Genomic DNA, 21,523 nt, shown 5'->3' with positions numbered 1-21,523 from the left:
GCTGCTCTTCAGGGTAGTGACAGCTCATCCACTGCTCAGCACGTGCTCCTGGCTAATGCTGCAGAGACCTCAGCTGTTCTGGGGGAAGTGCATTATTCCAGTACCCTAAGGGGGCAGGAAAGACCCCTCCAGACCCAGCCTCTGGTGAGAGGGACAATTGATCTCTCAGATATGTCTCTTTACTGAGCTCTGACATGAGGGGAGGGAGGTCTTTTTTTACCCCAGCTTCCTTCTGTTTGAGAGTACAGTAAACTCTTCCAATCCCATTAAGTCTTTGGGTGCAAACTAGGTTTTTGTCTATTTTGTTGAACTGTTCTAGCAAGCAGATTTAAATTTTGTGTTTCCAGTTCCAGAGGAAGAAGAGGAATAATCTTTTTACACAATGGTGGGCCTGTGTTAAATATTTGAATGAGTTGCCATGTGGAGATATCCTCTGGATTTCATAGTGGGAGAAGGTTGAGGGGGTTCTGTGATTGTAAATTAGATCTGAAAATGTGTAAATGCTGATTAAAGTATGATCAGAATGGCTTTCTTCCATAGTCTGGATCACTCAAAGTGAGGATCCTCCAGCAGCCAATTTAGAATAGTAAATGAAAGTATGTTTGGGGTTTTGAAATTTGCTATTGTCAGCTGTTAGGTATGTCTGGTCAAAAGTGAAATATGCCCATGGTCAAGAGACCTGGTTTAGTGTAAAGATAAGTGAGAAAATTTCCACCCTTCAGTTATCCTCATATTTCAGCTGCCTTGCATGGGACACAATGTGGCTTTCTCGTAGGCTGTCGCTTTAGATCCAGCCTTGTCAACTAATCTCATGAAAATGAAAAGTGTGCAGCTCTCACAGGACATCAATAACATTTGGACATTTGGTTCTCTTCATCCACCTTGGAAATCTCTGCTGATTGCAAAGGCATTTTGCCAAGTCCTCACGCTATGCTGTGAAGGGTGTGAATTAATACCCCTTTTTTGGTTTTGGTCGGTGGTTTTATTTGTAGAGATTCAGACAATTGTGTATTGTGTGCGCTGTATTTGCTGTAAACTGAACTTCAGAAGTAGGATAGCTTTTAGGGGAGCAGATTTGGTGCATGCCCTTCTATACATGACCTTTTAAAAAGCAACCAAGCATCCAACCCACCCTTCTAGTGCTACACATGAATTATGAAGAATATATTTTTCAATTCTTTCATGCAGAAAACTCATTTGTCTTCTCCGTCCTTAATCAGACCTACAGAAAGAGATATAACTTAAGTAATTTACTTTGCAGAATGAGGCACTGGCAATTTACTTGATTAATGACATGCACTAGCTTTTGCTCTGAATTTGAAATCCCACAAAAATCATTTGACCTCTTTTTTACAATTAGCTCTATGGTGACAAAGGAAGCCAAGCCAAAAAAATGTGTTCACGGTTTCTGAGAGTGCCAAGGGTTTCAAGGAAGCTTCCTGTTTCTGTCTAAAATAGCTGATGGGTCCTGTTGAGCCAGGCATATTTCTGCTCAGTGGTTGCCTTTCATACTGTGGTTTCTTTTAAGACTACAATCATCTTAGCCATTAAAAACCAAAGTTGAGATGTTGTTTGAATTTGTCTTCATTTGTTAGGTCTGTGACAAAGCAATGCCTGAAAGAGCAGTATTTTATCTGTTACTAAGCTCCTATTTCAGTGTGCTGTTTTGTGCCAGAAACTTCATAATCTAATTAATTGAATACAAACAGAGCAAAAGTATTATTTTAAATTAATTAACAGGAAGCTTAAAATAAATGCAAATGAAAAATGCTCCAGGATGTTTGGGCAGAGAGAGGTCTTGCTTGTAGAGGTTTGCAAGGATTCACAGTTACTGGTTTGGACCAGCGCTTTGGCTGCTGGGCTGAGATGCAGTACAGGACTGATGGTAACATGCTGTGTTCTGCTGTTTTCCTCTTTTAAGGAATATGCAGGTCCTGAATTGAAGGAGACTGCTCTAAAAGAAAATAGCCTCAGTTTATGGAAACTGACATGGTGAAAACAATAAAGCTATCTCTGTTTTCACAGGAAACTTTTTTAGAGCCATTGTGCACCACAGCCAGAGAGGAAGATCTCTAAGGCCTGGTGCTTCTGGCCAGGGAAAGAAGTTCTCTGCTTTTCTCCCTCAAATTCTGACTTACTTACCTGTATCTGCCCTAGGATTACCTCTGATTGTTTCTAGCATGCATGTTTCCCCCTTCATATTTGTTCATTTTAGCATATGGGCTCTAAGTTAGGTAATTAAGTTAAAGGGGTTAAATTTCCTATTTGTTATCCCACATCTAATTGCGGAAGGTCAGGAATTAAGATACTAGAACACTAGTTTTAGAAATTTAGTAGGTTTAGTTGTATTTAAATGGCTAGAGTATCTTCCAGCTTGGAAGTCTTTTGTGCTCTGCCTAATTTTTAGGTATCAATGAAAATTGCTAAGGAAACTCCTGTAAAAATAGTAGTCAATAAGGGAGGACTTTTAAAACCAGGTAACTACATATTTCCCAAAACTTCAACTGTGGCTGAGGTTTGTTGGATTGGATTTTTTGTGTCACTCATTTTAATGACAAAATCCTTTCTGTAAAGTAAGGAGAACTAAGTGCCTCCACTTGGACAATCAATAGGAAATCACAAATCCCATCATCAAGTGCACAAGAGGCTGCTGTAGCTCAAATCCCTTTTATTTTCACCTTTAATGAGGTAGAAAGTTTTTCAGTTGATACATTGTGCCCTGGCCTTTTCCCTGTAATTCACCTGGACTGCTGGGCCATGCCTTAATAAAAGTGTTGTATCAAAAGAGAGAGAGATCAAGGAAAGGACCAGTGAGTTTTGTCTAGGCTCGTCTTAGAGCTCTAGGTTTCCTCATTAGTTATTTCAAGGATCCTTCTGCTCTGAGCAGGTTTGCTATCATAGTGTAAAACTGACCCAACTACATTTTGATTTGATATCTGAAATGTAGTTTTGCTTTTGCCAGAATTGCTGTATGTGCAGGGTAGTAGGTAGGGTCTTCTTGAGGACACAGTGAAGATCCTTGTCCTTTCTGATGGCCGCTGTTCATGGCAAAGGACTGCTGTCTGACTGCTCTGGAAGCTCACTTCAGGTGTAGGGGAAGAAAGAGTCACAGGGCATTTTCCATGCTTATAGATAGCCAGATTTCAGGATGGAGGACTGCTTGCAGGAAAGGTGGTGTTTGTCCATACTCCTTTAACCAACTGCCTGATGGGACTGGCGGTGGACAAGCTGCTTTACTGCCTTCCTCCCTAAGCTCAGGTGCCTCCATGGTTCCAGCTGTGATCTCAAGCTCCCTGGCTCAAACAATAATGGCTTCTGTTTCCAAATTTTTCCTGGTTAACGCTGTCTGTTGGGTGGCATCAAAAAGCAGAATCTTTCCTGTCCTTTAACAGCAAGAAATGTTATTCCCAGGAGCTTAGCCAATAGTCAACTGTATGTGTATTTCCACCGGAAAACAAAACAAAACAAATCTTGCTTTAAAACCACAGGGTTTGGTAGGATGTTTGAAATGTTGATTCCATTTGAAATTCAAGTCAGCTGTATTAATATATGAGTGCAGAGACTAGGAAAGAGTGTAACTTAGGCACACTAGGTCTTTTCAGAAGCAGGTTTGTAACTGAACCACCTTAATAATTTATATTCCTTTGAATATTATGTGCTCTGTTTGGGAGACCTTTGTTAAAGAATGCTTCTTTGAGCATAAAGGATACATAGGAACATTTAACCCAGCCTCTCTGTTTCAAGATTAGCAATGTCTAAATTTTGAAATATTAGTATCTGTATAGATACATTCAAGTGTTGACTTTTCAGTGTATTGCAGGTGTTCCCATGCACATGTGTAACCATAACAGTACTTAAAACTGCTAAGGGTTGTCATAAGACTGACTGTGGTGAAGAGGGGACTTCAAGCCTCTCTACAAGTTCGTGAATTGTTTTTTTATCTTTTTTTTTTTTTTAAGTAATGCATAAAAATAAATTTCAGAATGTGACATTGTTATTGTTTCACACCTTCTGCTCTTAAAGCTTTCAGCAGCTGCATCTTTCACATTGGCTCTAGGTGTAAAAACTGTAAATGCTTGAGTACATGTGGCTGGCATGCTTAAGGACTTGGTGTCAGACATCAGCAGATGAGCTGGAGATAAGTCAGAGTAGCCAGTTTTCCCATTTTATAAATATTTGAGTAAAAACTCTGAGCCACATAATTTGCTGGATTAGTTTGCTTCTCTAGCTGGTTCATTTCCCACCCTTTGGATTGGAATGACACAATTTATTTTTGGTGAATATTCCTTGTCTCAGAATAAAGGCAAACAGGATGCTTTCATTCTGTCATAAAACTGTGCATAAATACCATCAGTCTCCACGTCTGTTTATGTGCCAAAAGAACCCAAAGGAATCTTAATAAAACTGCAAAGTGCTTTAAAATTAGGAGACACTAGAACTGGAGTAACTTGACATTTTCTGTGTTAAATGACTTATGGTAAAGATTTAGAAGTTACATCCTCTAATAGTGGTGATCCTATTGTGTCTTACTGAGGAAGATGCTTCACATTCATCGATTTTCCACAAATTTTGTTAATGGAGTAACTGAAGTATCAGTAGCCTGGGGTTTTTAATGGAAATAGGACTAAGACACACATCTTTTAATATGTTGGAAAGCTATTTGCTAACAGGAAGGGTATTTCTGAAATGCTGAGATTCAAATTTTAGATTCCATTCCAAGCTTTGGAGGTCCACAGCTTTCTTTAGCATATATAAAAGTTTCCTTATCTCATCTTCATAAATTTGGATTGGACTTCTCTGCTTTCTGTTCTGACCACCTTCCTGTGCCATTTTTCCCACCCAGCCAGAGCCTGAGGAGAAAAAAGAAACTGTTTATATGCTTTTGATGCTGAGGCTGAGAGAGAAATCTGCATTTGAAGGAAAACCTTGGCTGCCCTCACACAGCCCTGGCTGCAGCCTGCTCAGGGGAAATGGAGTTTTCAGCAAAGTCAGCTGCAGCAAACTTCAATAACTTTGCTAAGGAGCACTTGGCTCCAGCTTGTCTGATGGCTTGTATGTTCTTATTCTTGCCAAGCTGCCCTTCCACACTGTATGTGTAGAGCTTCTTAAAGAAAATATTATTTTTCTTTGGTTTTTAAACATGAGCAAAACAGCATGAGTTTCTCTAACCTGCTCCTGGGAAATGGCTGAACTGTCAAGTCTGAAATTTTCCAAAACGGCGTAGCTAGAGGCATGCTCCTGGTATGGCAGAGTCTCTGGGATTTGAAGGGTTTCTCCTTTGGTCCTAGGAACAGTCCTGTCCTGTACAGGGTACCCTTTAAAAACATCTCAGCATCAGCTTGCTGCTGCTGACATTGTCTGTCAGAAATCAACTTGTCAAGGCAAATTTTGTTCAGTTAAGTTGTTACTGATGCTACTGCATGCCTTTCTAAATATGTAAGGCTAAATGGCACATTGGCATTTCACAGGAAACTATCATTTTGACCTTAATGGGTTCTTTGTTCCTCAAGACATTTATTTTCCCAACAGAGTAGAGGTCTTGCAGAGGACATAAGCAATCAGTCTGAAATTAAAAAGTACTTCCTGACCAGAGTACCCAATTCACAGTGAAATCAACAGATGTTATTGGATAAAGAATCTCCAAGTCAGAGAGGACAGTCATAACTATTCAGAAATAATTTCATGTTTCCATCATCCTTACATATACTTGTTCTACTTCCTGATTTCTCTGTTGCAGTGTGTTTCTTTTTTAGATATTCTCCTCTGTGTCTTTTCTGCTTGAATTCTTCAGCTTTACCATTACTGGAATCTGATAGTTCTTCCAGCTTGCAGAGTGACAATGCTTATTTTTAGCTTAGGATTCATAGTTCTGTTGTTTTGAGTTTATCATATCAGTACTCATATGTGAGCTACAAAATTACTTTTTTTTAAAAATAAAGTAAGGCTTTCCTTTGAAAGGAACTCCCAGAGTGTAAAGGAGGAGTTGTGTTTGTGGAAGTATTCAGAAGGAGAAATTATTAATGATGAGTTCGCTTTAGGAAGACAGTCCATTTTTGTTCTCATCTTCCCAAGAGAGTCCTGTGTGTCTCTCTGTGTGCCTTTATTACCCAAGAGTAGAGAGTGATATTAAAGTTTTCTTCATGTGTAGAAGAAAATTACTGATTATGTAGTTGTATTTTTAACATTTTCTGTGGAATGCATCAGAAAAGTAAAATAACAGTATAGATTCATCCTGCTAGCCTTTAACCAGCTAATGAAACAAATGGTAAGGTCAATAAATCAGTTTCAATAGTAAATCCATTAAATTCAGCTGAGTAAAATATTTTTGTTTATAGTAATTACAGATCTGCCCACAAATTTTATCTGTTCAATGAAAACCTACGTAGAAAAAGAATTTGTATGAACAACTATAAAGATGCATTTTGAAGTACATTACCCTAAAGTTTCAATGGAGCAGTGTTAAGTAAAGTCAAATTTAATTGTGTGCCACAGACAGGAATGGATTCACAGAGGGACAGATTACTCATAAGATGTACCTGCTGTGGTGGCCTTAGTGCTTACTCTGCTACATGTTTTTCTCACCTCAGCCTTTCTGAATTTTTCCTAAGTGTAACACATGAATTCTGTGCAGGACTAATGTTTTTCACTCTTCAGGAGAGGGTTTTATCCTTCAGCAGCAGGTACAGACATTTGCTGAAAAGTGATGTTAGAAATTGCACATGTGTAGAGTGATAGCAACAAAAGCGTCTGTCCATTAAAAAGTGAGGTAGATTAATAAATTGGTAGTAACTTACTAAATTTTGTTAAGTATAAGGAGCTGTCCTGGGATATTAGAACATGTTGGCAGTTATTAGGTTTGTTTTTATTCAGTTTTCTGTAAAGCTGGTGTGGCTGGTGTGCTCTACAAGTGGCTTTTTTTTTAAGTATAAATCTCGTTTAGAATATGTGAAGTGTTTATAAATTACTATTTGTCCAGTCTCTCCAGTTTTGATTACTTTAATGACACATTCTACAAGCAATTTACTTGCTTAGATTAACCCTCATATTTATTTGTTTAATTAAATATCTTTTATTTACGAATGTGTGCATCCAGAGATCACAAGTATGCCATTGAACTGAAGAAGGATGCTGGCAGTTGCATTTGGCTTTGACCTCACTTTCCAAGATGATGAATAAACAGTTTCTTTGAAAATAGAAACATGGAATTGCCTATTTCCAACTGTTAATTCTTCAAAAGGAGAGTTGCAGGCTTTAGAAAAGCTGATCAATTCCTGATATCTCTGAGGCTCTATAAAGGCCATCTCATAGGAGCCATGTTTGTAGTATAGCATCTTGTGCCTGTCTCTCTCTAATCCCCACTGGTGGTTAAAACAGTGCTCTAGAGTATAAGAAGCTTTATTCCCAAATCTGTACATCTTCTGTGACAGAGGAATGGGTGGACAAATGTGTGTCACACCAGTTGGAGTCCTTGGTAGTCATTCTCAAACCACCAAGGTCTTTCCTGGCTCACCTGGGGAATCACTGAATTCTCAACCTGTAGGACCTACACCTGATGCACCCAAGCAACCTGACAACCTGACACAACCAAATTTAAGCAGAATAAAATTGATTCTTACAACATAGTTACCTCAACATTTGCCCCTCCTCTCCTTCATCTGCCAGGATACTTTATTCTCTGTTTCTCTCACCCTGCCTCTTTGCCAAGAAACACATCATCATTTCTGAATCACCATGACCTTGTCTGATTGATGAGGACAGAACAGCTTAATATTTTCTCCTTTTTGGTATGCTCCAGCCTGACATTTACTGAAAACATAGCTCATGGGGGAGAAAACAAGGATGCTTCTATGGTGAGGAAATCTTGCTCTAATGGGGCTGCATCAGCACTTCTAGTGCATTAATATTTTTATTAGACTGTATAGCAAATACTGGAAGTAAATGCATTAGTGTGGATCAGCATTTCTGAGCTATGGGTGTTTTTTATAGAGGCTATCAACAAGACAGTGCATTTGGAAGCTTTGTTGATCTGGATCAACAATTCAGTGTATCAGTGATTCATGCAAATACTTAGGCCCTGTCGCCCAGGGAGAACAGAGATGTGTGTCACTAATTCAAGGATTATTAGCCTTTGACTTGAAGCTGAAGTTTAGAATTTGATGGATATTGATCATCATGTGAAAACTTTCTTGTTGATGAATTTATTTCACAGTGAAAATGGAAGAATGTGCATGGCAGTAAGTGATTTTCTTTGCCTTTGAAATTTAATTTATTAAATCTTTTTGGAGGAAGATAAAATTCAATTCTAATAGTAGCTATAAAAATCCACTCAGCTCTTAATGACTGTATATGGCATATTATCAAATGGAGGCAGAACCAAAAATTAAAAAAGAAATGTTTCTATTACATTGAAACAGCAATATAGACCCGATGTAATCTCTAGCTTTCCATGTCTTGTCCCTGACCCCACATTTTGGTCTTCTGCTTGCCTATCTGAGAGCACTTGAGGCAGCTCAGACCTTTCTTGTGCTTGCTTTCTGAGGTTTTGGTCTCCCAGCCTGATGAGTTTTCCATATCTCCCTGGTCATCATTCCCTTTGGATTGTAACTACGTTGGAACTAGAAGAACACCAGCAGTGAAAACCAGGGGAAGTTAGGCTTTGATCTTGAAAAAGGAGGAAAAGTAACAAAGTTAATATGGGTGGAAGGAGGTACTGAAGTAAAACAGGTTAATTGTTAAGGTCCAAAATTGAGGGGCAGGGCTCTTGAGTTTTTTTTGTCTAGGAGATAGAAGATGCAGAAAGGAGCAAAGCCTCAGTAAACAACAGGGTATAGGGAAGGAGACAGAGGTGAATACTGACCAAAAAGACACTGGTTTTAATTCACAGTATTGATTTATTGCACAGTAAATTGTTTACATCATGTAACAAGTATATTATAAAGTATATGTACAATCTTTATTTTCTCTGTTAACCAAGAAATGTGGTCATAGAGGAGTGGGTACTTGAGACCAAGAGAAACTCATCATTTCTCTTTCCCGAGGTAAGAGATGTGGTGCACTTTTGGGGGCTCAGGGATGCATTGCACTGTTCTGTCCCTGGACATGGATGTAAAGGCCTCAGTAATGGGAACATTTTTGTTCATATCCGAAGTTATTTACTGATTTTTAAGAACTACAGCATTTTCTTCTGCCTTTCCTAATGGCTTGGACATATTCAGTCCCTGTGAGCATCACACTGGCAGAATGTGATGTGAAAGAGAATGAAGTCCACTGAGAGTGACTGCTAAAGATTCCTAACTCTTTGCCTACCCAGATGGGAGAGCATGCACCTGAAATTTCATTGCAGATTTTCAGCACAGGAGAAAAAGTAGAGGAAATAATTTCCATTTCATTGTTTTCCTCCTTCTTCAGTCAGTTCTAAAGGTAACGTTGCTGTATTCCATGATTTCTTCAGAATTGCAATAGAGTTTCACCTAAGCCCCATTTCACCTTGTGTTGAAGTCCTGGTAGTGTCACAGGATATCAGTATGAGTTGTAATTTAAACATGCTCACATTGCCTGCTCTGGCTCCTTTTATCAACTCTATTATTTAATACCTGCCTATTACATAATTTCTACCTTTCCTTTTAACACACAGGTGAAAAACAAGAGTAAGTTGGCTTGTACTTTGTCCATATTCTGGTAGCAGAAACAAGCTCATGAGCTTTACATTCTTTTAAAACTTTTAAGTTCCTATCATACAAGGGAAAGGAAAATGTGTCAGTGCTGTAGAGAAGACATCTGGGCCGTCAGGTCGAAGTGGCTCCATGAGTATTGCTGATTTCACACATAATCTGATCCTACTGGGTACAGATTGATTACCTTTGTGGGTAATGACCTAAAGAGGTGCCTAGCACACATTACTGGTGGAGGATTTGGGAAGGGCTCTCTCAGGTGCCCATTCTGGGGCACAGAAATTTAGATGTTTTGCTGCTTTATGGAAAACAGAGAGCTGATCTGATGTCTTGGCTCAAAAACAGCTGTCATCTGCTTGTGCTTTTCATGTCACCAGTCAGATTAAGCAGCAGAAATGGCAGAAGCAGGAGCAACACTGTCACTCACTCTATTTATTTCTCTTGAGCTCCTTTTACTGTGCTTTTGGGATATAATTTTCAGATACATATTGGATATTCAGAGAAAGATATTCAGAAACAGCATGTTTGTTGGCATGCTCTTCAAAGCTATAGAATGAACTCATGCACTTGCTCCCAGGTGTTTGTATGAGCACATTGCCTGCCTCTGTGTTACTAAATCCTGAACAAAATCTGGAGTGTTGTTCTCTGGTTGTTCTTTGCAGCCCCATGGAAGTGTCTGGTTGGGATGTTGATAGTTTTAATGTGCTCACAGATTGCTGCTGCAGACTGAGCACCCCTCCCTCTGGTCACTTCTGTTTGGGCATCTCTGTGTGCAGAGAGACTGGGCAAGCAGGACACATGCAATTTAAGGGTACACAGTGGTAGTTTATTGCCTAATGCATGTAGCAGTCAGCTACAGGATCAAAGTGCTACTATGGTATTGATGTGCCCTCCATTGCAGATGCAGAGACATAATGGGTGATGGGTTAATTGGCAGACTGGCATCAGTCACCTGGGAAAGGGCTCTCTTCTGCTGCTCAAGCTTATTCAATGGGCTAGATTTCTGTCTTTTAATTCTCAATTTTTTTCTTAGGGCTTTAGAGCTTCTTTTGTCACTGTTTTTTCTTGAACAACTAACTGGAACCATCTGAATAGTTTAATTTCTGTCTGCATTTTTTTCTTGCTTGTCTTTAGCTTACAGATTGTCTCACAACTCAATAACCATTTCTGTGCAGCAGAGCTGAGCCAGATTCTCATGGCTGTTCTGCAGCATGCAAGATGTGAGACAACTGAACCCCAGGGATGTGGCTGGTCTTTGGGGAAATGCCAATAATCATCCATGATGGTGGAACTTCTATTTGGAAAGGGGAGATACAAGTGGGGTAGAACAAATATTCTCCCTGGCTCAATTTAAATGTTTTCATAGAATGGAGGTAAAACTCTTTTCTGGTACCAGGGATGTGGATGAAATGAGCTTTTGGTGTTGTACCTGCCTGTGCAAGACACAGCTTCTGCTCTCCACCCAGACTAAGAAAATGATCTGTCTACTTCCTGCTGCTATCTCAAAGCATTGGAATGTTATAAATGTCCTTTTTTTGGGTGGGTGGGGGTGTGGGTGTTTGTTTTGGGGGTTTTTTGTTTATTTGTTACCCCCCCTCCTCCCCCGTATGATCTGTTTGGCAATATATGGGTAATAGAGTGTTCTTTTAGTCATTGAAGTTATTTCCTGGTAAGTGTGTTCTTGTTCTCATTCTAAGTGAACTAAATCATCAAACCTCTGCTGGTCTGTGTGGGAGATCTGGGCTCAGACTCCAGAAGGAGCAAACAGGTGGAGATATAAATGGTGTGAATATCAATAAAGAGAATGAAAGAGTAAAGTTTAGCAGATCATGGGCACACATAAAAAGGGGTGCTTTAAAGTGTGCCTAGAGCAGTGGGACTGGAGAGAGCCTTTGAGCATCTCAGCAAGAGTCCATTAGAAGTGCTCAAAGACTTGAAAAGGAAAAAACATTTGAGGTCCTGTGCTTGCAGGAGAGCATCTGTCCTGTGTGAAAAGTCTGAGTGAAGGGCCTCCAAATACAGAAATAAAAATCAAACCTTACTTATGTCTTCTGGGTTTTGCCTCTCATATCTACTGCTGTATTTTAAGAATGAAAAAATACAATGTCTTTTGAGGATGGAGGTGACCCTGAATACTTAAGCTCTTTAGCATTCTAGTTTATCTTTGCCATCACCCACACCTTGAAATGAATCTCCCAGATTAATTTTTTATTGAAGCAGGATTTGCATCTTTTGAGCCAGGATTTCCTGAAAAGCTGCCCATCTTTTCATGTGTTTTCTTTTTAGTCCCTGTACTGTGACAGTGATGAGTGCAGCCTGCTCGTCCACACTCTGGAAATGTCAGTTTTTCAAAGGCAGCTCTCTGGGGTCTCCACAAGCGAGAGCATTCCTGATGCTGATTAACTTAGGGGAAATGTTGCCAGTCAGTCACAAGGGAAATGATGACACAGAATAATCATAGAATCCCAGAATGGTTTTGGTTGGAAGGGAGCTTGAAAACCCTCTAGTTCCAACCCCCCTGCCCTGGGCAGGGGCACCTTCCACTAGGCCAGGGTACTCAGAGACCACCCCCCATATAACCTAGCCTTGAACACTTCTAGAGACGGGGCTTTCTCGTAGGCTTCCTGTAGATACTGGAAGGGGCTCTGAGGTCTCCCTGGAGCCTTTTTGTCCCCAGACTGAACAACCTCAGCTCTCTCAGCCTGTCCTCATAGGAGAGGTGCTGATCATCTCCAAGTCTCTCCTCTCAACCCACTTGAGCAGATCTGTGTCTTTCCTGTGCTGAGGGCTCCAGAGTTGGATGTAGCACTGCAGGCAGGGTCTCACCAGAGTGGAGTAGAGGGGGAGAATCACCTCTCTCACTCTGCTGGCCATGCTTCTCTTGATGCAGTCCAGGATATGATTGGATTTCTGGGCTGCAAGTGCATATTGCTGCATCATGTTAAGCTTCCCATCCTCCAGCATCCCCAATTCTCCTCAGGATTGCTCTCAATCCATTCACTGCCCAGTCTGTGTTTGTGTTTGGGATTGCCCCAAGCCAAGTGCAGGACCTTACACTTGGCTTTGTTGATCTTCATAAGATTCTCTTGGGCCCATGTCTCCAGCCTGTCCAGGCCCCTCTGGATAGTGTCCCTTCCCTCCAGCATGTTGAGTACACCTCAGCTTGGTGTTGTCTGCCTTCTTGCTGAAGGTGACTTGATCCCACATCCCACGTTGCTGACAAAGATGTTGAACATTGCCAGTCCCAAGAACTCTCATCACAACAGCGTGACAGCTCTAGGAAGTGTGTGTGAAAGAGGGACTGAAATCCTGAATGAAAGACAAAAAAAAAAATAGGGTCTTTAATTGGTACTGCCTGTTTTTGGCTGCACTTAACCCATCAGTGATAGCTTAGCTGATTGTTTGGCTTGGTGGGAATGATAATGCTCTAACCAAGTGCCTGAAGCTCATGGACATGGGTAGGCACAGGCACAAATACACACATGTGCACACACAGAGGGTAATTATTGTGAGATGATTTTATATAGGCAGGCAGGAGTTAATCATGGTGGATATACAGGATCACAAGACTCAACTTTATTGCATGCCTAAAGCCAGACAGTGTGAACAGTTCTGCAGGTAGACCAGAAAGGTCACAGGGTTTCAGACCATAGACTGGGAGTATGGTTTAGGACAGAAAAGAGACTGGCAGCCCACAGAGGCAGATACACTTCCTGGGCTTGTTTGATTGGTATATCAGATCTGAGTAACTGCTCTTTGCTCTTTTTAACCACTTTGCTAATACAGAGAACAAATAAGGTACCCAGAAGGAGGTAGATAAGTTGACTTGTGAAACAGTTGTTCTATTCAACCCAGTCTGTTGTCTGATTTTTATGCTGTCTATATAGTAAATTGAGTGTTTTTTCATGATCAAGAGCACAAAAGAAAAAATGAGACAATAAATACCATAGTAAATCATCTTGTACTCAGATGCTCAATCAGAATTCCTTATATTAAGTCTAAAGTCCAGGCAGATTGAGGAGTTGCTTCTCTCAGGACATTAAACTGTGTTCCTGGCAGAGAGCAGCAGAGATGAGAACTGTATTAATTAAAATATGTCCACATTATTCTAACAGGCAAGCTATGCATTGTGCAAGGGACATAGGCAAAAAAAATATCCCCTGAGGCCCTTGGAAATTTCCTTTTCAAGATCACATCAAATGATCTGCATGCTTCTAGGCATCCAAGTAATGCTCCCCAGCCAGCCCGCTGGAGGACTCCTCTACAGGAGAAGAAGGACTCTCCTGCAGAGCGCAACAGTGGCTCTCCATACAGTGCCTATAGCTCCAGCTGCTCTGATGCCTCAGACCAGCAAGAACTATCAGCCAAGGAAAAGCCACAGTCTGCCTGGTCAAACATGCAGCTGATGGAAAAATCTTTCCTGCTTCCCTCCACAGAGCATCCAAAGCCGTGCACTGAGTTTTGACTTTACCCATGCTGCAAATAGAGAAATGCGTGAAAAAAGGTGTGGAGTAAATTTGGTCCAGTCTTGGGAGAGTCAAGGTCAGGAGGGTTCTCCTGGAACACTTAGACTTTATTCTTTCTTAGCTGTGTTGACCATAAAATCTCTTCTAGAAAAAGCGTTAAAATACATGTTTTAAAGTCTTCAGATCGAAGCAAGTCTATCAGCTCTTCTGGTAACCTGTTTTAATACTTAATTATACTTTCCCTAAGAAATTTTCCCTTGAGATTCAATCTGTCTCACGTTAGCTTTCAGTCAGTGGATCTTGCTATGCTATTGACAGCAGGATTAGAAAGGCTACATTATTTGATCTCTTTCCTATGAAAAAAACAGTGTTTCATGTTGTTCACATCAACTCCAGGTTTACTCTTTAGTACACTTAATTTATCAAAAATTCCTTAGTCCTTGCATTGTCAGGATGGTTTTGCCCGTTCCTGGGACACTTCTATGGTCCTCCTTTGCATTTTTTTAAGATGCCCACAGCCACATTATGCATAGGTCATGTAGGGGGATAGAATATAAGAAAATAGAGATAGTGCAGAAAGTAATCTTACCCCTAAGGAGTTGCAGCTGGGCCAATTATCAAAGATTAGGAACAGGCCTGACTTTAACAGGCCACAGCTGTAACCAGTGAGAAGAAGAGTGCTATAAAAGAGTGGGGTGGTTGGTTGAGAGGGGAACTGGAGTCAGTTGGCTGCTTTGTGAAGAAGAAAGAGTCAGTGCTCTGAGGAGATGCCCAAGAGAAACACCAAGAAGGTATGGAACTTTTGTGATAAGGAGACAACAGTATGGAACCCCTGCAATAACGTGACAACAGGTCAGAACTGCACGCTCCAGTCTTACAATGTTCTTTCCAGTGCTGCTCACACAGGGTCAGGAATTGCTTCCATGGGAGCTTTTGGGGCTGAACTTACCCTTTTTATAAATTTGCTGTTCTCATAAGCTTTTGGCAAAAGTTTTTTTTTGTAGTTACTCTTCCCACAGAGAGTCTCTCCTGATGCAGGTGTGGTTGTATTTGTTGTTGCCATATGCACAGTGTTCCTTGAGGTTATGCTGAATGGTGACCGTTTATTTAGGTTAGCAGGAGCTCAAGACCCTCTGCAGTCTGGGCAGGTTACTGGCCCAAGAAGACAGCCTGTGCTGAGCTAGGAGTGAGGCTGAAAGAGTTGTCTGCTTTCCTCTATGCCTAGAGCAGGGCTCCTTAGCAGCTGGCTTAGGTGAAGATTAACTGGTTGTCCTCTGTTTCTTCTGCGACAAATGTAGAGATTAAAGGATTCAAAAACAAAGCAACACACATAAGTCAATAAAGTGAAACTGCACTTGCATGATGCTCGGTAAGCCTATGTTCCAGGATATATATATACCTTTAAAAAAAATAGATGAAATAATGGGGAAATAGTTGGGATGAAAAGTCAAACTTATTTGCAAATCAAATATTTAAAGGTTTAACAGATAGGAAAATTAATCGCTGCTCAAATTGACTTACCCAAAGCTGTAAGCATCATTTATGCAATGATGACACATGGGTGGAATCAGTGATGGAGCAGAGATGTAGTCCGCCAGATTTAATGTAAACACTGAGCAAAAAAAAATTCTGTGCTAAGAGTTTTTTGATGTGCTCATTATGTTACAGTAAGATAGAATGGTCAGAAGTGTAGTGGAAAGCACTGGCTGGCTGAGCTAGATCATACTGATCTCAGAATTTTTCAGCAAGGAATAGGGGGCATATTTAGGTTTTGCCAGCCTCCCACATTCTCTTGTGTTTACCATGCCATCCAGTGTTTGTGGGCTTCTAAAGAATTATAGGAAACTGTAGGACAGTGTTTTTGTGGATCTAGTGAGGATTATTATTACTATTATTATTATTATCACCTAGGAAAATACACTTGCTTCACTTTTTTTTGAAAGTGGCAATCATATAAGTTGATGGGTGAAATGCACCTGTGTAGTAGATAGAGGAATTTTGATTCATTGTCTTTGCAGTCTTAACTCACCCTCTCTCTGCTCGTGCACTATGCCAGAGTCTTGAATTAGGTGCTGATATTCTGTTTTGTTCTTTGTACACCATGTGTGCTAGGCCAGATTTGCATAAATGCTGAGCATTCCCAGCTGCAAGCATGAGGCTTGGATCTGTGCTCTGCACGTGTGGGGTGCCATAAAAATGGTAAGTGCTTTGGAAATATCACACTCCAGGGGCTCAAGTTTGTTCCTTAAAAGTAGAATTTTGGCTGCTTCGGCTTTACTAATGGCTAATGGCTTTAATTTCATGTCTGCCAGAAAAAGATTGTAAGAATGCCAAATATTTTAAGAATATTGAGGCAAAAAAAATTATCTGGTGCTAACTGGTGTAAAAAAAAAGACTGATGCAGTTGTTTAGGGTTTATGGGTGTACAGAAACAATATGTGGTGCAGTGAACTGAATGTGGAGGTTGAGAAGAACTACCAAATAGCTATAATGTTACAAAATTAGCTATAATTCTTATAGAAACATGGGGTTTTTTTGTAGTGCATCCCAGTGCATGTGCAACAGGCAACTTGTTATTGTCTGGCATTGCAGTCCTAGCTCTGATGTGCTAGAGGGCTTTTTGGTTTGTTTTTCAAATTTAATAAAAATATGTCACTGCACTTCAGCAGCTATTTGTTTGATGGGAAGTGAAGACATCTGAGCTATTAATGCCTGAGGCAGGCCAGGTGTGGCTGTGGAAGGAGGTCCTTCTCTGTGAGCCTAATGAGTCATTCAGGGAGATGACTGTACACTGTGTCACTCTACATCACTGCTGATGCCTGGTGGAATTAATCATACTATTTATATCAATAAGATTAGCAGCAGATAGGTTCAGGGTTATTAATGGTATAATTAGCAACTATGAATTTGTATCAGTGGTGTGTAGTACCTTCTACATTAGCATGTCATAAAAGCTATCACTGTTAGTAAGGAGATGTCAACTGCTGAGTCAATGAAATACCTGCTTGCACATAATTGTAATTTAAGCAGCCACATTTACCTTGGTGAGTGTAATCTTTTCTCTCTCTAGGGCTTACCATAATGCCATGGAGAGTAAAAACAGCACCAGAAATTGGAAGCATCTAGTCAAGTTCCAGGAGTTGTGCAAGTCTTCTCAATGCATCTTACCCACTAGTATTGATTTTACCAGTTCTTGAATATTTACAGTAATTGTTCCTAGCCAACATCCCTGGAGGTGCTATTCACTTACCAGTTACTCTTTTCCTTACATTGCCAACTTTCCTACCGACTTCTGAGGCAGAACAATTCCCATCTTTCATTTATACGTTTATGTTATTACCTTGAAGATATTTATAGATTGGGATTGTCCTCTCCATGAGTCATCTCTTTTCTAAGCTATTGGTTCCTCCAGCATTTCTGTATGTGTGACCTGTTTTTCTAATTTTCTGGGTCACTGATGGAGAAAGGGAGCTCCCAACAGCTTGTGAACAGGGTGTGGGTCAAAGGACAAAAGACTGTATCAGAATCCATGCCTGAACTTCCTATCCGAAACCTTTTTATTCAGTTCCTGCTGAAATTATTGTAAATTTAACTTGGTGTCTGGTGGTTCACACTCCTGGTTCTCAATATAGGAAAGTCAAACGTTGGATGAACTTCAGCCATTTAAGTTCTTCTGTGTTGAAATAGTGGTCCACAGCCATATTGAATTAAATGAAATGGTGTACTGAAGATAAACCACCATAAAATCACCTCATCACCTGCTCAGGACTCTAATTCAAGAGTTAACTTTGAACATCTGCCTGTTGGGCTGAGTGTGCTTTATACTTTGCAGAAAAATGCAGTATAGCTGGTAGGTATCAGATCAGGCTTCTTATTATTTTGCTTGTATGCCAGCTGTGGTGGATCTCAAGACAACTGAATTTGTCTGGAGTGGAGGTACACTGCACATACATATATGTGCACGCACATTACACTACAGCTGACTTTATGTTGGCACAGAATGTTTTGCTGAAAATAAATGCTAGCTATACTATGTAAATAAAATATGCAGAGGAGAGGGTAAGATGTAGTTGCCTTCGAAAACTCAAATTTTAGGGCACATTTTAATGTTTCAGGATATAGTAATTTACTCTGGCATCCTGTCATTGTGTCTTCACTGTATGCATTCATCGTGTTCCAAATAAGATCAAAGAAAGCAAATCCCTATCATCCTTCAGTTAAATAAATATTTAATTTGAGAAGAATAGGACAAACAGTGCATTGAGCATGTAATTCAGCCTGAATCTGATGACCTGACCTAGTTCCTTGTTTGCACAAAGTTCTACTCACGGAGCATCCTAAATTACAAATGTTCTTCACTTGAGAAAACTCTTCAGTGCAGTATCATTTAAGTACAACAAAATAATACAGCTCATATGAGATTAAGGTGTCTTCAGGGACTCATAGAACAATGTCTGCCATAACATTGATGTATTTTATAGACTCTCTGCCCTTCCTTTAGTTCTAATCTGCTCTTGCAAATAGCTTGAAGGAAGTTTGAGTGTTTGTGTAGCAGCCAGGTAAGTTACAACCTCTGTTTACAGCTGGCTCTTTCAAAATGCTTGCTTCAGCTCATGCATCTTTATCTTAGAAGATTCTCCAAGTGATATTTTCTTCATATTTATAGCAGAATATAAAGCAACTTTTCCAGCTGTGGCTGTATAAAGTATTTCATGTGTGGTAGAAAAGCTGTCTCACTTGTGCAATAATCGGCATTGGGCATTACAGAGTGTCATAATCCTGGTACTTGCGGTGTCTCTCAAGCAGTAACAGCCATTGCTGTCTAAACCATTCTGAATCCACAGTATGTACATAGAAAACCAAATGGCTGGTAACTGCCCCATAAATTTTATGTTGATTGTCTTTATGTTAGTGTTTAACATAAGGGAAAAAGCTCAAAATACTGGAATGAACAGTTGTGTGTTTTGTCAGTTACTTATTTTAGCACCTAGTAGAGCCTCCATATTGTTTCTAGAAAAGCTTTTGCTGTGGTCTGGTGTGCAGCAGAAGTCAGAGCTCGTCTGGATTCTAGCTTCTGTATAGACCTTACAGTTGACATTTCTTAAGGGCTGGTGGAAGAGAGAGGAAGGAGCCCAGTGAGGGCAATGTCAGTGTAGCAAGGCTGACATTGTGAATTACTGAGGGGACCTTTGGGGGAGCATCAGTAGGGAGTGAAGTGCTTGGTTACACAGCAGTGTAACTGGAGAAACTTTCCATTCATTAATCAATGTACAAGCAATGTCCACTTTCACATAGGTGAGACAGTAAAATATAGAGCCAAAAAATTCAACTGCATCACGAGAATGCTTCCATTAATAAAATATTGCAAAGAAAAATAGCTTTAAATTCTCCTGAAAAATCTATAAATAGGGTTTACTTTTAACTGAAGCATTGATCTTCATTTCTTTAGGGATGAATTGTCACAGCCTGAAAGTCCATGTAAGCGTGCAGTCTCTATAAGTATAATGAGAAATACAAAACATACCTCAAAAACAAGTACTGTATCCACCCTCCAGATCTTACCTGTTGTCTGTTAACTTCTTTTGTCTGTTAACGCTGTTTGTGTCCTGATTATGGGTGCAACCTCATAGTGATTCTTACATAGGTTAGGATCAGTCAGTGAGGAAACTCCATGGAAAAGCTGCACGCACCACCAAAAAAAAATTTTATCAAGCTTCCACTTGATTCCACTACCCTCAGAGGCAGAGTAACATCATAAAGTGTAGCCTGCTTCTCTGAATGTTATTCATAGAAAAATATCACAACTCTTCACATTCTGTTATATTCTGTATATAAAAAATACCTATTTTAATTTAGATTTTCTCTTCCTCCTCCATCAAAGAAAAACTGGATTTTTGACAGCCTCTTCTTTTTACCTACTTATTAAAATACTTTAGCAAACTTGAACACTGTTGTAAACAAACTCATTTAAACCTGTCTTCCCCTGATAAGGATTAACACAAGCCAGACATTCATTCTCTGTTTGTGGCTTCCTGAGAAAGTCGTCTTTGTGGCAGAGCTGTAAACCAGTGATTCAGGCTGCAGGGTGCTGTGTCTCCCACTGCATTCTCTGGGACTCAGGTCTGTAAACCCACTCCTGCTTCTGCAGAACTATATAGAGTATTACCTCTCTCTTTTTCAAGAACAAAGCAGATCTATCAGCAGCCCAAGCCAAAAGAAAAAATATTGAACAAATTAATCCAAGCAGAGTGTAATTATCTGGAAGGCAGCACAAATCCAGGGATCTGAAGATGTGTGTGTATGCATCTATCTATCTTATCTGTCTATCTCTGCAGAAGCATTTAGAGGTGATTCCCTTATTAATGAACTGAAACTGTTGAATAGCCTTCATGTGCAGCACATTGCAGTGCTCAGGCTGAGGAAGTTGGGGCTCTTCTTGGAGAAGAGAAGGCTGAGTGGAGACCTCACAGCAATGTTTCAATATCTGAAGGGGGCCTGCAAGGAAGCTGGAGAGGGATCCTTTGTTAGGAATTGTAGTGATAAGACAAGGAGTAATGGGTTCAAACTGAAAGAGGAAAAATTTAGGCTAGGTAAGGGTGGTGAGGCACTGGAACAGGTTGCCCAGAGGGGTTTTGGATGCTCCATCCTTGGCATTGTTTGAGTTCAGGTTGGATAAGGCATTTAGCAACCTAGTCTAGTGGGAAGTATTCCTGCCCATGGCAGGGAGGATGGAACTGAATGTTTAAGCTCCATTCCAACCTTTAAAATTCTGTGATTATTACAGTCAATCATTGACCTTGTCAGTTCGGCAAAGGCATTGAGGATGCAGGATAGCAGCAGGTGAGAAGGCTGGTAGGAGTACCTGGGCATTCCTTGTTCATTAAAATGTGAATAAGGGGCTTAAACATTTCACATAAACTAAGCCTTGATGTTAGTCACCCGGTGCAGTGTGTTTCCGTATTGTGGTGCAAGTTCCAATATCCCTCAGCAGCAGTTGAGGCAAAGTTCAGAAGCCCTCTGGACACAGAAAACAAGGTGAGGTGGGCTGAGTCATCTTTCTGGTATCAGTGGTGCAGCAGATTGACCACTCCAGGGAGCTAGAGCTCCTCCATCACTCCTGTTGTCCTGGAAAACAATCCTGCTGAGAAAGAATATGTATAAGGGGAAGGCAAGGAAATAGCCAGGAAATTTTACTAAATGTAGTTCATTTTGTGTTGCTTGATCCTAACAGTGCAATGGCCTGGAACTCCCACCCAGAAGTTAAGAGTGAGCAAGAAAACTGTTGCATTTGTATGCTGGCAGACCCATATGTCTTCGGTACCAACCTTCTTTTTAAATTCTAAGAAATAAGGTCACCAGGAGCCTTCTCTAAGGTGCCTTTGCAGA

The 21,523-nt window shown here is 40.3% G+C and overlaps 1 protein-coding gene across 3 annotated transcripts in view; it reads left to right on the top strand.

Moving 5' to 3' along the window:
- TSPAN4 (tetraspanin 4) overlaps positions 1 to 21,523 on the top strand; it is a 417,908-nt gene that overhangs the window by 284,264 nt on the left and 112,121 nt on the right. The gene's annotated exons all lie outside the window — the stretch shown is intronic.

Source organism: Agelaius phoeniceus, chromosome 6 (genome assembly GCF_051311805.1).
Source record: "Agelaius phoeniceus isolate bAgePho1 chromosome 6, bAgePho1.hap1, whole genome shotgun sequence".
NCBI classification, from domain to species: Eukaryota; Metazoa; Chordata; class Aves; order Passeriformes; family Icteridae; genus Agelaius; species Agelaius phoeniceus.
Note: the sequence above shows the minus strand (reverse complement) of the source record. Positions and strands in the feature narration are given on the sequence as shown.